The sequence below is a fragment of the Ursus maritimus genome, unplaced genomic scaffold, assembly GCF_017311325.1.
Source record: "Ursus maritimus isolate PB19 unplaced genomic scaffold, ASM1731132v1 scaffold_1, whole genome shotgun sequence".
Taxonomy (NCBI): Eukaryota; Metazoa; Chordata; class Mammalia; order Carnivora; family Ursidae; genus Ursus; species Ursus maritimus.
The window spans coordinates 2,139,324-2,153,682 of NW_024423343.1; the positions used below are offsets into that span (position 1 = coordinate 2,139,324).

Consider the following 14,359-nt stretch of genomic DNA (forward strand, 5'->3'; position numbering starts at 1 on the left):
GGGCTACCTTGGGTCAGCCTTGCACACAGTATGCATGTCCAATCTGTCCGAGTGTGATCGAAAGACTCCTAAAAACAAAGGTGTCGGTGATTTCTGTAACTCCTTAATGAGAGGACCACCAAGATGGCTAAGCCACAGAGAGCATTTCAGGAAATGGATATTTACAAGCAATGGGAAAAGAATGTTGACCCAAGGTTGCCAGGTCAGCGGTAAAACCGTCAGGTCCTGTAAGGCAACAGCACCGAAGGGTTCGTAGTTCCCAAGAGTCAGGAGTCATTTGCATTCCCGCTAACAAAAATCTGCAAGTTCATGTGGAATTTCACCCAGTATTGGCCCTGCTCAGTACATGTGCCAAACATAGATGCATTCCCCTCAAGAGTCAAGTCATCTCCAGGCGGCCCCCTTAGATACTGTTCAAGAATGACATGGAAAGATCAGTAAGACACCCTTCTGCTTTATTTCCAAGGTTTCTAACAATAATTCATCTTAGCAGAATAGTGGCAAAGGGAGATGAAGGTACTTTATTTGCAGATGATATTGTTTGTATGTAGACAGTCTGAGGGTGTCACAGAGAAGCCTGTAGAGCGTCTATGGGCTGACTCGGTCCCCCCACATTCATTGGTTGAAGATGCAAACGCCAGTACCTCAGAGAAGCCCTGCAAAGGAGTGAGTTAAATGAGGTTGTGTGGGTGCCCCTGAGCCAGTATGGCCGGTGTCCCTGTAAGAGGGGATCAGGACACAGACACAGCAGGACGACTTTGTGAGGACACAGGGAGAAGGTGGCCATCTACACACCGAAGAGAGGGGCCTCGGGCGGAACCAGCCCTGCTCACACTTTGTGTCCCCAGAGCAAGGGGGCCCCTCACTGCCATGTCCTGGGCTAGCAGCTGCGTCCCTTGGGGCCAGCGTCTTGTGCCCATCGACACGGAGGCGCTGTGCAGGCCGGCTGTGCCCCGGGGCAAGGACCCAGAACGCACGAAAGGCTGACGCACCCCACTAACGAATGCGGAATGTCACAGAAGAAACTGTGTTCACATTTGGAAGAAATGCCAGGAAATATTTGGCAACACATTTAACAAAACACATGCACAGTCCACGTAATGGAAATGATACAACTTTCCTGAAGGACACACGGGCTTGTGAAAACCAAGACGCATCTTGTTTCCGGGTGTAAAATGCGCTAGGTAAGGATGTGGAACCTCCCAGACTAAATATTAAATTCAACCCAACTCCAACTGACATGGCAAAGGAATTTTTTACTTGAAATGTTGATTCTAAAATTCTACTTGGAAGTGTACATAAATATGTACAATCTGCCAAGAAATTTATGAAAATTAAGACTATCATGGGAGACTTTGCCATTTAATAAATCGGACTGCAGAGCAATATTAACCAGAGCACTTAGATGCTGGTGCAGAAACGCACAAGCAGGTCAACGGGGTGGACGACAGCCCAACGTACTCCAGCGTGACTGTCTGTTGTATTATAATACCGTGCATAAGGTACGTGCCTTTCAATCCAGTGTGGAAACTTCTCACTACATACAGCTGGAAATAAGTTTCCATCTGAAAACCAGATTCTTATGTTTATTCACGTTATACTCCAACACAGGTTCCTGACAAAAGAAAATAGCCACATGTTTTTAACTTAAAAAAAAGCAGAAGACAGCTCTGTCCACAATAGCTAAATCGTGGAAGGAGCCGAGATGCCCTGCAACAGATGACTGGATTAAGAAGTTGTGGTCCATATATACAATGGAATATTACTCAGCTATCAGAAAGAACGAGTTCTCAACATTTGCTGCAACATGGACGGCACTGGAGGAGATAATGCGAAGTGAAATAAGTCAAGCAGAGAAAGACAATTATCATATGATTTCTCTCATCTATGGAACATAAGAACTAGGAAGATCGGTAGGGGAAGAAAGGGATAAAGAAAGGGGGGGTAATCAGAAGGGGGAATGAAACATGAGAGACTATGGACTATGAGACACAAACTGAGGGCCTCAGAGGGGAGGAGGTGGGGGAACGGGATAGGCCGGTGATGGGTAGTAAGGAGGGCACGTATTGCATGGTGCACTGGGTGTTATACGCAACTAATGAATCATCGAACTTTACATCAGAAACCAGGGATGTACTGTATGGTGACTCACATAATATAATAAAAAAGATATTTAAAAAAAAGCAGAAGAAAATATAGGAAAATACATTTTTATAATCCCGGGGTAAAGAAGGCCTTCATGATCAGGGTATGAAATCCAGAATTTGTAAAGGAGCACGCTGACGGATTTAGCCCCACACATGGTTTAAACACCTGAAGAGTTAACAGAGTTGAAACGACACATGAGGACAGATGTCCTTAACGGTCGTGACAGGCGAGGGGTCAGTGTCTCTAAATCCCAGCTCATATCCTAGAAGTGTTAAGTTAAAATTTTTGTTTCTGAATTTCTACTGAAATATAATATCTAAAAATTGCCAAGAGTGTATCTCAATAAAAAAAAATTAGAATTTGTTGGGAAAAGGGCAAAATGGGAGACCCATTTGAAGCAGCAGAAATATTCTAAATCGCGACTTGGTGGGGGTCCCTGCTGAAGCCACCGTGTGCCCTCCACATGGCAAGCAGGCTGGAAGGGGGGGCGGGAGCCAGTCAAGGGAGCCACTGCTAGCCCAGGGAGGCAGGTGATTGGAAAGAACGAAAGGCCAGCGAGGGAAGGGCCTGGAACACAGCACAGGGCAGGGGCAGAGCACTAACGCCAGGTCAGCCACCCGGGCATCCTCACCCAGGCCACAGATGAGTCAACCCCGGGCAGGCCGACCTCCTCTCCTCTCCTCTCCTCTCCTCTCCTCTCCTCTCCTGCTGTAGGAGGACCAGCCGCTGGGGCTGGAGCCAGAGCAGGGCAGGAAGCGCAAGAGACCAGCCCTCAACCTACTCCCCACGACCCGATCACGGGGCAGCGGTGCTCCTGAGCCAGCAGCACTCCTGGACCAACCCTGCCCAGGAGGGCCGTGAAATGACAGGGACAACTGCCCAGAGCGGCTCTAGGGACTCCAACCTGGTTTGGAGCCACAAGGTGTTCAGGGCGGTGATACCACTGTTTTACTTCTCAGTTTGTTTCGAACTTTTCTCTCCGTGGTTTGAGGCCAGGAGATGTAGCCTGGACTGTCTCATCTGCAAAATGAAATGACTTGACTTTTCATTGCCACCAAAGCTATGGGCATCCGATGAATAAGGGACAGAGCCCACACACGGACGGATAGCCCATGAAGGAGCAGGGCTAACGTGGAAAGCGTTCATACCAGAAACTTGTGAACACCATCCTATTTGTGTTCCGAAGCTATGGTTAAGGAAGATCGGGGGGGCCCCTTGGCAGAGGCCTGGGGTTGGTCGTACGAGAGGGCTCCATCCCCCTTGGGTCACGGTGGGGTCCAGAGGAGCCCCCAGCACTGGGAAACCCCGCCAAGGCTGGGTGCCTAGAGGCACTCGGGTGACGGGGCTGGTGGTGGTGATATGCTCTCGTTGGAGTGGTTGCCCAGAGTTGTGATAGTAAGAGACCCCAGCAAGATCTTTGCTCCCAGGACACAGCCTGCAGGGCCGGACAATCCCAATTTGTAGTTGTGTGTGTGCGTGCGTGTGTTCCAACCTAGAGGACGTGACCAACATTCTAATCTTGTCCCATTCCCTGAGGCTGAGAGCAATGGGAGAATCAAGAAGACTGTTACTGACCCACAGGTCAGAATTCAGGGAGGTCAACATTTCCCCAAAGGCCACTGTGATGGGGAAAGTGACCCTTGGCCCTGGACCCAAGATGAAGGTCCCACCTAGAGAAACAGAGTTAGGGCCGTAGCCAAACTTCCAACTCTGAAATGCTCCTAAACTCAGGGCATTTAGGTACTATTTTTTTAAGGAAAGTGATGTTTTTATTAAGAAAGCGACCGTTTCTTACAACCTCACGCTTAATTGACAGAGGAGAAGAGATACTGAGATGCCCATCTCCTCTCTCTATGATCCGAGTGGGCAGGTGCTCTGTCCCCCTGGTCACCCCTCTTCTGAACCACTCCCGGTACAGAGTGTTTCCACAACGCAAAGTAACAAAGCCAGATGAAGAGGAAATGCCCCTCCTCACAGGTTATGTGCAAATTCTGCACAAGTCTCTTGGGTATGTGTCATCTCACAAACACTCTAAAGGCAGATATTAGAATAGAAATTTTGTATACAAAAAACCAGGACTCTGAAATGTCAGATTCTTGCCCAAGACCACACAGCAGGTGGAAGACCCCAATGCAGGTAAAGGCTGGTCTGTGGCTCTGCGGCCCGTGCAAGGGGTGGCATCAGAGTCTCTGGAGAATGCCTTTTGTGTGGGATGTCCAGCTGCCCCTGCCTTCGCTGCTGGACCCACCCGAGGGTCAGAGGCATCAGAATCTTCTGCCGGATGCCCCTCGGTCACCCCTAAGGTGGGGCTCCCATGCAGCTTCTGGTCCATGATCTCTCGGGGTCAAGCAAGGATCCAGCATGAATGAGCCCCAGAGCCCCCAGTGCCTGGTCTCCCCACTCTGTGCCTCAGACCCAGGACGCCAGAGCCGCACCTTGACGCCCCAGGGGCCTTAGTGCAGCATTCTCCTCGAGACACATTGAAATGAATTTCCATGTTTATAAAAGCATGAATTATTGAAAAGCACTCAGGAATTTTGTGTTCCATTTATACGAATCAATGAACAGAGAGCTATATTCAACCTCTGCTTTGCTGCTTATGGTTTATAAAGACAGTGCAAACCAACAATATCAAATACATATGGAGAGCAATCCTGGTCACAGTTGCAATAAATAAAAAGAACAGACTTTGAAAGAAAGATGAAGAACCTATATGAAGCAAAAGACTAGGTGAGTGGAAAGGTAGATTTGTTTTTAATTTTCACAGATAGTGTCAAAGATACACCGAGCACAGAGGACAGGATGATGAGTTCTCAGGAGCCCATCCCCCAGCGTAGATTCGTCTCATCGTGCGCTCCCTCCCGCACATAACTGTTCCGCTCTTCTTAAAGCCACAACGTATTAAGATGAATGGACCGAAGACATGAATAAATACACACACATTCTGCAAACATACATGGATGGAAATTTGAGGTTATAAAAATGACAATAATTCTTAAGTAAGATCTATTGCAATCTCCATTAAAAATTCCAAAGGAAAAGTTTTTGTTTACATTGTCAAAATAATTCTAGAGTTCAGGCAGAAAAAAAGAAATACATTAAAGTTGCTGAAAAAAGTATTTGAAAAGAGGGCAAGTTTGATTTACTACAGATTAAACAATAAAGCCATAAAAAGCACTCATAGAAAAAGTTGACCAATTTAAAGATAAATTATTATAATCCATACATGAATTTGGTACAGTTGCCTAATATAAAATCAGTATGCAAAGATCAACTGTATTTCCTTGTAACACACACACACAAAGAAATTCACAAAAAACAGTATTTATCTGGGGAAAAAATCTAACAAAAGGTGTACAGAAACTTTACACAGGGGCACCCGGGTGGCTCAGTCGGTTATGCGTCTGCCTTCAGCTCAAGTCATGATCTCAGGGTCCTGGGATGGGCCCTGCATCGGGCTTCCTGCTCAGTGGGGAGTCTGCTTCTCCCTCTCCCTCTGAGATCTCTATCGCTTTCACTCTCTCTCAAATAAATAACTAAAAATCTTTTTAAAAAGAAAAAAGAAGGGGCGCCTAGGTGGCACAGTGGTTAAGCGCCTGCCTTCGGCTCAGGGCATGATCCCGGCATTATGGGATCGAGCCCCACATCAGGCTCTTCTGCTATGAGCCTGCTTCTTCCTCTCCCACTTCCCCTGCTTGTGTTCCCTTTCTCGCTGGCTGTCTCTATCTCTGTCGAATAAATAAATAAAATCTTAAAAAAAATTATTAAAAAGAAAAAAGAAAAAAAGAAACTTTACACGGAAAACCACAAAACATTGAGAGAAACTGAAGAAGTTCTACATAAAGATAGATCCAACAAAGGATGTATAGAACCTCTCCTAGAAATTTGCAAAATGTCACTGAGAGAAATTTTAAGTTCTAAATAAATGGAAAGCTTTGCTTTGGTGAGGACAATTCTCCCCAAACTGATCTATAAATTCAAGGGAGCCCCAATTAAAATCCTGGCAGTTATTTGCAAAAGTTTATAAGCTGACTCAAATACTCGTTAAGTGTCCAAGGTAATCTTGAAAAAGAAGCACAAGACATTATAAATAAGATTTATTATAAAGCTGTAGTTAGTAACTGAGCAAATGTGACGTTGGCCCAGGGATGGACAAACTGACCAATGGTACATACAAAGTAGAGTCTGGAAACAGACACACACATGCGCAAGCAACTCAGTGAAGAAAGGACTTTTCTTTTCATAATCAGAGTTGAGTCCGTATCTAAGTAGGTATTTAAAGATACTGTGCGCATTTGAGGGAACTGCCTTTGGGAAAAGCTATACGAATGTATAACCCTCCTGTAGGGGTAAGAGCCTATTACAATCCTAATCGTCAGCACGTAGGATCAGTTTTTAAATCTTTCCTAATTTGACCGCAAGTAACTTTTCCATGGTTTGTGAGGCTGAACAGTGTTTTCATCTCTTTGTGGTATGTTCGTATTACCTCCTTAATGAATTGCCTGTTCGCGTCTGTTGCCCATTTTTCTACTGGGATGCTCACAGTTTCTCTTAGTAATTTGCCATATATTTTGTAATCTTGCTAAGTATTAAAGGTTTATTTCTTTATCTGGTGCATTTGAAAATGTTGTATCAGCTAATACTGACTGACTGCTGTGTCAGATAGTAGCTGCTCTGGGCCCCTCTTGGCTAAGGCACCGCTGGCAGAGAGCCCCCATTGTCAGTCCTCGGTGGGCACTGCCTCAGCAGCCAGAAACCATGGCTTCCATGAGGCCCTCCCTTCTTCCTGGCTCACCTGATGACAAGTGGATGTAGGGGTACGAAACCCAGCCCCAGCCCCAACATAGGGCACTTCTGCAATGCCACCTGCTTCTGACCTCTCTGGTGGTCTGCTGTGGGCTGCACTGAGACTGCATTGGTCCCACCTTCTCCCTCTGCCCAGCTCTGCTTCTCTTCCCTCCTTTCCCCCATGTGGAGCTTCCCAAGTACCTGTGGCCTGCTCATCTCCTGCCGGGACGGCTCCTGGGTGCCCACCCTCCAAGCGCTTCGGATGTGATGAAGACCTTTATGTGGTCAAATCTGTCAGTGTTCTCATTTCTGTCTGTTGAACACTCAGAAAGTTTTCCCACACTCCTGAGATTATGTGAATATTAAATATTTAGACTGAGAGAATGAACATACCTGGAATATACGTGGTGAAAAATGTAGAGGAAAGAATCGAACTTCGTTTTGCTCCCCAAAGGCTCAGGTGGGAGGTATGGTAGCACTTACTGAGCAATCAATCCTTGTGTGACTGGTTTGAAATATCACCTTAATAATAGAGTAAATTATTAAGGATACTTGGGTTTGTTGCTGGGCTTCCTAATCTATGAATCCTGCCTGTCAGTCGATTCCTGCGCCAACCCACTGGATTTTAATTCTGTGCAGACCTGACAGGGCTGGCCCCCGTGACTCTGCCCTTATAGAAAGGGTATGTTGTGCCAGCCCCCACGTGCCCCCTCCAGTCTTGCCTCTCATTTCTGGGCAGCCCTCCCTGCACACAACCGTGCCCACGTGGCTCTCAGCCTGGCCACACCGCCCAAGCAAACCCCCAACGTCCATCTACCGAGAAATGACCGTGGGGTGGCTCAGGACACCAGCTCAGCACACGCACAGAGGGGTGCTCGAGCCTGGTCCTTCACCAGCAGAAAGAACTCATGCTTTCTCCCCCTGAGCTCTGCTCACTGCCCCACACCACCTCCCAGCAGACACCTAGGTCGGATGAATTGCAGAGAAACGTCCTTCTCTCCGTCCACCGTTGCTCCAAGCCTGAACCGTCAGCGCAGACTCGTCACCCGCTCCGCAGGGCTAGCTGGAGCGGCCCCCATTCATAATTTCTGACCTCACAGACTCTAACATGAATCTCAGGAGGTCCTCAAGCACTTAAACAGTGAACATGTTCTGCAAGTGCCCCGTCCTTCTGTACGCTTCTGCCTCCCTCCCTGTCTCAGTTCCTCATGACGCAGAAAAGGAAGGAGACGGGGAAATGCGCTTCCATGGGCACAGAGGGCCCAGTGTCAACTGGCACATCTCCCACCTGGTGGACGCTGTTGGCTCCGGCGTCCCACTCACCTGTAGAGATCTAGAGTTCTCTTTCTCCCATTGCTGCTCAGGCTACCATTCAGCTTCTGTGGTTGGCCTCATGTTTCTCATTGCTGCTGTCGTGGGGAGGTGAAGATGGGCGGGCTTCCGGGGAGCTGACTGCAGTGAGCCCGAGATGGTGGGCCACGGAGCACTCTGGCAGTCATCTGGACAGAGAGCTGCAAGCCTCACGGCCTTTTCAAGCTTGAGGCTTCCCCTGGTTCTGACCACGTGAGACCACCCAGCCACAGACTTTCACTCTGACAGTCAGTCACCAAGCCCTGTGAGCAAGACTGAAAGTGGGACAAGTAGGGGTCTGTCCAGCCACAGACTTTCACTCTGACAGTCAGTCACCAAGCCCTGTGAGCAAGACTGAAAGTGGGACAAGTAGGGGTCTGTTTCTGCACCTGGCATAGGAACTTGGAATCTGCAAGACTCGCCAAGAGCCCCAGATCACTCACAAAGCCCAGGCTCGCCCCGCTCACCAATTCACAAGAAGCTCACTGGGTGACCGGCACACCCAAGGACAGGCTGGGGTCAAGGAGCTGGGACGAAGAGGTGGCAGCAGAAGGCCGGCTGCCTGCTTGGTGGGATGGGCAGGCAACGCAAAGGCAGGAGAAGGTTTGGGGGTTTACTGGGATCTGGAACTCATAAAATCCCGTGAAACTCTAGAGCCGGACTGGTGCAGGTGTTCGCCTGAATCCACGGTGGGGAAATGCCCGAAACATGACAACCCCTAGCATTCCGTGAGTCAGCACGCCCTGAGTTTACCTCGAGGCCATGCTGAGGGTTGGCACACCTGCAACTTCCTAATTCTGCAGCCCTGGGCAAGTTGCCTGACCTCTGACTTGCAGCTTCCCACATACGGAAGCATGTCAGTGTGTGAATTAGGTTCCCTGTCCGAAGTAGATGGGGTAACAGATTCCCCTAACGTGCTTCCCTGAGTCCTTAGCCACGTGTGTCCTCGGACCCTGTGGCCAGTCCTCCGTGGGCAAAGCAAGGTGGGCAGACTTGCCCCTCCCTTCCTGCCAGCGTGGAGCAAGCAACATCGAGGGACTGGACATACAGAGGAGGGACCGTGTAAGTGCAGCCCCCTCCACCACCGCGTGGATGCCCCGAGCACAGTCGCTCCTGGGCCTCCTGAGGACCATTGCCCCAGCCTGGACGCCCTCGGCCATGGAGACCTCCTCCCTGCTCTGCCCCCTTGCTGTCACCGCCTGTGGGACCGCTGCCCTCTAAAGTGGCCACACGTAAATGTCCTCCGGGCTGTTTTCCGGGGATGGCGCTCGAGTGTGAAATCGCGAGGTTAAGCATTAGCAGTCAGCTGAGTGTCCTGGTGGCCCCGAGGGGCCGCACTCTCCTACAAGGAGGGGGAGCTGGGGAGAGGGCAGATCCCTCCAGTTGGTCCGAGGGCCCAGGAGTGGGGGATGCCCTCTCCTCTGGGCTTGCAGGACGCTCCCTCCCTCCTGCGCACCCCCAGGAGTGAACAGTGGCTCCTGCCTCCCGTGCCCATGGTATTTGGATGAAGAGGCATCAAATAGAGGGGCTTATGGACTCTGTGGGAACCATGGCTCCACTGAGAGCTGCTTGAACACAGGCCCTCGAGGGTCCCTGGGGGACGTCTGCTGCATGAGGACACCCCCAAGGTGATGTTCTGCCTTTCTTTCCTCTGTGGCCGGCAGTCTCATTTTCAAGGCCAAATCCAAAATAACCACGGATGAGAATGACATCCACAGGGAGTAATTTCCCACCTGCTCTGGGCCTTCAGAGACCTGGGCTGGCAGGTGCAGAGCCCCGAGGGGTGTGGCATGGCATGACGCCCTGCTTGGGCCTTCTGGGAGGGTCCCCCCAAGGCAGTGGGAGGCGGGGGACTCCTGTGGGCCTGTTCTCCATGCACACTCTCGGAGGAAGTTTCTAAACCCTGTGTTGCGTGAGGCATGGGCCCAGGGTTACAAAAACAAGAATAACAACAGTAATTATAAACAGCAGATGAAGGAGGGCTGGGAGCCAGGGGGATCTCACTCCTGGGGGCTCAGGTGGCTGCTCTGACCCCAGCCCCTACCGGGGAATGAGCCCCCAGTGCCTCCCAGGGCAGACAGAGTTGGCAGGTGGCCAGCTTCTGCCTGTTGCAGAACACATCTCTACCACGTTCCGGCCACTAACCGGCCTGGTTCCTAGAGGCCCATTCCCGCAGGCTGAGTGAGGGTCAGATGAGAACGTTCCTTCGCGTCCTAAGTTTCAATACCATTACTTCTTTTTTGATCTTTCTACTTTGAAATAATTTTAGACTTCTCAAAAAGTTGCAAAAAGAGCCCAGAGTTCCTGGATGCCCTTCACCCGTTTCCCCGGGGACGGACGCCCTGCACAGCCATGGCATGACGCTTGCCCTTAAGACATCAGCACCAGGAAGCTAGCATTAGTGTTAAGTTACAGACCTTATTTGGGTTTCATCTGTTTTCCACAAATGTCCTTTTTCTGTTCCAGGAGCTCACGTTGCATTTAGCTGTTACGCATGACTTCCTTTCGAAAGACTCCAAGAGCTTATTTATTTTTTCGTGGTGTCTTTCTGGGACCTCACACCACCTCCATGAGCAAGAAGTGTGGGTGTGGACGTCATTAGGGGACAGCCAATTACACACTAGCAAATGTCCCTGTCTGGCATATGCCAAGGAGTGTCCGATCCAGCGTTCGTAAACCAGCGAAGTGGAGGCTGACCATCACAAGGTGGCCTCGGGTCACTGCCATCCGTGGGGACAGAGGGAAGTGCCCACTTTTCCTCCTGGCTGGTGCAGACGCCCAACCGCTCAGCCACACGTCACGCAGCACAGTCATCTGGAAAGGGCCCTGAACTTGCCCTGGGCTCAGGAACAAATAGAATCTGGAGCCCATTAGGCTACAAAGATGCCTTGAAGGCCATGTTTGACTCTGCCCAGTGCCTCACTGAGACCATAAACCGTCTGCCACAAAGGCTCAGGGCTTCCTGGAGTTGCTGGAGGTGTGGGGCTGCTCCCGGCGTTCCGGGGCACTGCGGAGAGCCCTCCCGAATCAGTGTCTCCATGCGAAGCCTCAAAGCAGAAGCCAGCCCTGTGGTTGTCCAATCCCAGGGTGGCCGGTCAGCCGGACCCAGCTCGTGGTCAAGGGTCGCTGAGTGCAGGCTGAGAACTCAAAATTCCAAAGGAGATAAACAGCACAGCCCTGGTCCCAGAACCTTTGCCCTAACAGGGCCCCGGGATCGAGGCAACAGGTATCTATGGAGAAGCTGTGTATGAACCCCTAATGACTCAGCCACTCCAAGCTAAGAAAACAAAATGGAGGCGGCCATGCTCAGTTGCCCTCTTGCTGGGCTGTGCACAGGCACACGGCCCCTCTCTGCTGCCTCGCCCTGACCAGCTCGTCCCCTCCTCTGGCGCGGCCGGCTTCCCCACATCGGACCTTCCTGGCTGCAGTTCCCTGCCCCAGTGCCCTTGCCCATCTCTGCTGCCTCAGCCACGCTTCCTCACCCTCCCGGGCCCAGAACCCTTACCGCATCCCACCCACACACCCTGCATGAACGGGGGCCCCTCATGGCCCTTTGCCGGGCCTCCCAAAGGCTCCTGCTGCATTTCACTGAAATTCTGTGTCTGCCTGTGGGTCTCCCCATGCAAATGGGATTCCACGTGGGCAGGGTCCATGTCCAGCTCCCTTTCGATGCTTGTGTCCCACCCCTGGGCACAGGGCCAGGGACCCAGTGGGTGGCCCCCGGAAGCTGGTTGGAGAAGACAAAAGGGGAGGGATGAGGGACCATGCTATTTCCCTGGGAAATAAGAGGCGGCACACTGCAGACCACGGTCCCCGCGCACGTCGGCTTCAGTAGGACAACGCAGCCCCATGCACTCAGAGGGACCTCGGAAACGTCTAGATCGGCTGCCCTGTTTTCAGAAGGGAAAGTGGAGCCCAGAAGTCCGAGCTGCACCCACAGAGGCCTCTCTTCCACTGTTAGGGACAGGCTTCTAACAGCCGGAGCTGCCGCCCTGCTCTGGGCCTCGCCTCGACTTCTGCACCCCCCGCGTGCTCAGGCTCTGGGCGGGGGAGACAGCTCCGTGAGATCTCCGTTCAGAGTGAGCGGTCAGCAAGGAGGACAAGCAGGGGCCGAGGAGGCGGGGGCCGGCCCCGGAGGAGGGTCCCGACAGGCGGGTGGCAGGCAGGGAAGCCGTCGGCTTCTGCACCTGTGGGTCCTCAGCATCCCCAAGCAGAGCCGTGCCGAGGAAGGTGGGACAGAAGCCCCGGGGAGCAGGGCCCGGACCCAGAATGGGAGTGAGGAGTGGTGCCGGGGAAGCGGGGCCGTGGCTGGAGGGTGGTGTGGCCGCACGCGGGAAAGTCCCGTGAGCTGGGAGCCGCAGGGCTGGAGGAGGGGCTGGAGGAGCAGAGCTCTTGAGAAGCAGAGGCCGCAGCTCCAAGGACAGAGGGAGGCGTGGTTGTCAGGGCCAAGCCTCTGCTCCCCCAGATGGGAGGGTCTGGGAGAGGAGGCGTGAAGGGGCTTCTGGACGCTCTCAGGTCTTCAGTGGAAGAGGTGAGTCCCTCTGAACCCGAGGGAGGGGAAGGTGTGGGGAGGAAGGAGAAAGTCTGAAATCGGCAGCCCACAGATAAGGATGAGCAGCAGAGCTCCCAGGGCCATCTGGGTCTGAGCTACGCCAGGTGAAGAGGAGGCGTCCGACTGTCCCGAGTCAGGGTCTCACCAGGAGGGAGAAACAGGCCAAGTGGGATTGAGTGCGTGGAGCGGCTGTTGACCGGGCCACACAACCACAGCTGGGGCAGCGGCCAGCCCAGAGCGGGGCTGGAGCCACGAGACACACGGGCCACCTGACCCGGGCCGCCCAACGCCTCCTGGGTCCTCCGGTGAGGCCCAGGCCCGGGGAGACCCTGCCCGTGGAAGTCCACATCCGTGTCCGTGGTGCCCTTGTAGGGAGTGGGGGGAGACCTCTAAGGATGCAGAGCGGTCCCATTAGGCCCAGCAGCTGCGTCTCAGTGGTCATCCCGGGGGCTGCCCTGGCTGCTCCGCCCCATCTCCCTCCCCCCCTGCACTGTCCTCTGAGTCCGTCCACGGCAAGACTGACCGCTGAGCATCACGCCCGGGGCGGCACCCCCAACAAACTGCCCCACGGGTCCCTCTCGACATAACCAAGAAGAGATAGGGCGCCAGGACCACGTGTGAGCCCCGCTGGCGGGGCCAGTGCCCCAGCCCAGAGCCGAACAGCCTGCCCGGCTGTGAGAAGCCGCCAACTACCACCAGCTCTGTGCTGATTAGTAATGATGTGTTTAATAGAAATTTCAAGGTTCATTACGGGATGTGGATTAATTAAATTGAGAGGGAAGATAATGAAAGATATTCCCACCGGACACATAATGGAGCAGGCCTGCTGTGGCAGGAGGAGGGGATGAAACCGCGGACATTCCAGAACCTTCTGAGTTTGCCCGTGCTCCAAGGAGCGAAGGCTCTGCCATGTCCTCCGAAGCTAGGGTGGTGGCAGAGCCCCGGGACAGGCTGGGCCTCCCTCCGGTTCTCCTTGGGACTCATTGTGGGGGGCGGGGGTGTAGCTGCCCCACCAGACTTAGCCTCACGCCCCGCGTCACTGACTGTTGTCCTCCCGCGGGAGGCACTGGCTGAGTGAGCGTCGATCGCTCTCTGCACGTTCCTTACCACGGGTTCTGGGAGGCAGGAGGGCGGCAACGGCTTGGGAATCCACCAGGACACACTGACCTCCGTGGCCAAGCAGCACAGGAGAAGGGGCTGGGTGGCTCATGGCTCTGACGGCTCTGCTGGCCGAGGAGTCCTGGGGGTATCCCCAGAGTCTTCCAGGGACGCTGGCCAATCGGGCTTCCAGCTACGGACAGACCTGTTGGAGCACGAGGAGCTGGAGACGTGAATCCCAGTCTCTGTGTGGTTCAGGATTGAGAGTCCACGCGCGCTCTTGGCCATGAGAACAACAATGTGGCTCCCTGTGTTTGCACCCATGTCCTCAGCGCCACGCACACCCCACCTAATCTGAGGCTTGCAAGAACCCACCTAGAAGCGGCATCGTACCCATTTTACAGAAATCACTGCAGGCCCACT

The 14,359-nt window shown here is 52.7% G+C and overlaps 2 long non-coding RNA genes across 3 annotated transcripts; one reads left to right on the forward strand and one right to left on the reverse strand.

Annotated features, from left to right (window-relative positions):
• Positions 1-440: 440 nt before the first annotated feature.
• On the reverse strand, positions 441-9,003 carry LOC103662616. 2 transcript variants are annotated; one of them, XR_568498.2, is made up of 3 exons: positions 8,260-9,003; positions 7,330-7,458; positions 441-656 (listed from the first exon to the last, which is right to left on the reverse strand). It is a non-coding gene; the product is annotated as an uncharacterized LOC103662616 (long non-coding RNA). The 2 variants fall into 2 exon arrangements; XR_005836600.1 differs by lacking the exon at positions 441-656 and adding an exon at positions 4,887-5,092.
• Positions 9,004-9,177: 174 nt separating this feature from the next.
• Positions 9,178-11,230, forward strand: LOC121104613. Its single transcript, XR_005836966.1, has 2 exons — positions 9,178-9,348; positions 10,753-11,230. It is a non-coding gene; the product is annotated as an uncharacterized LOC121104613 (long non-coding RNA).
• Positions 11,231-14,359: the final 3,129 nt, after the last annotated feature.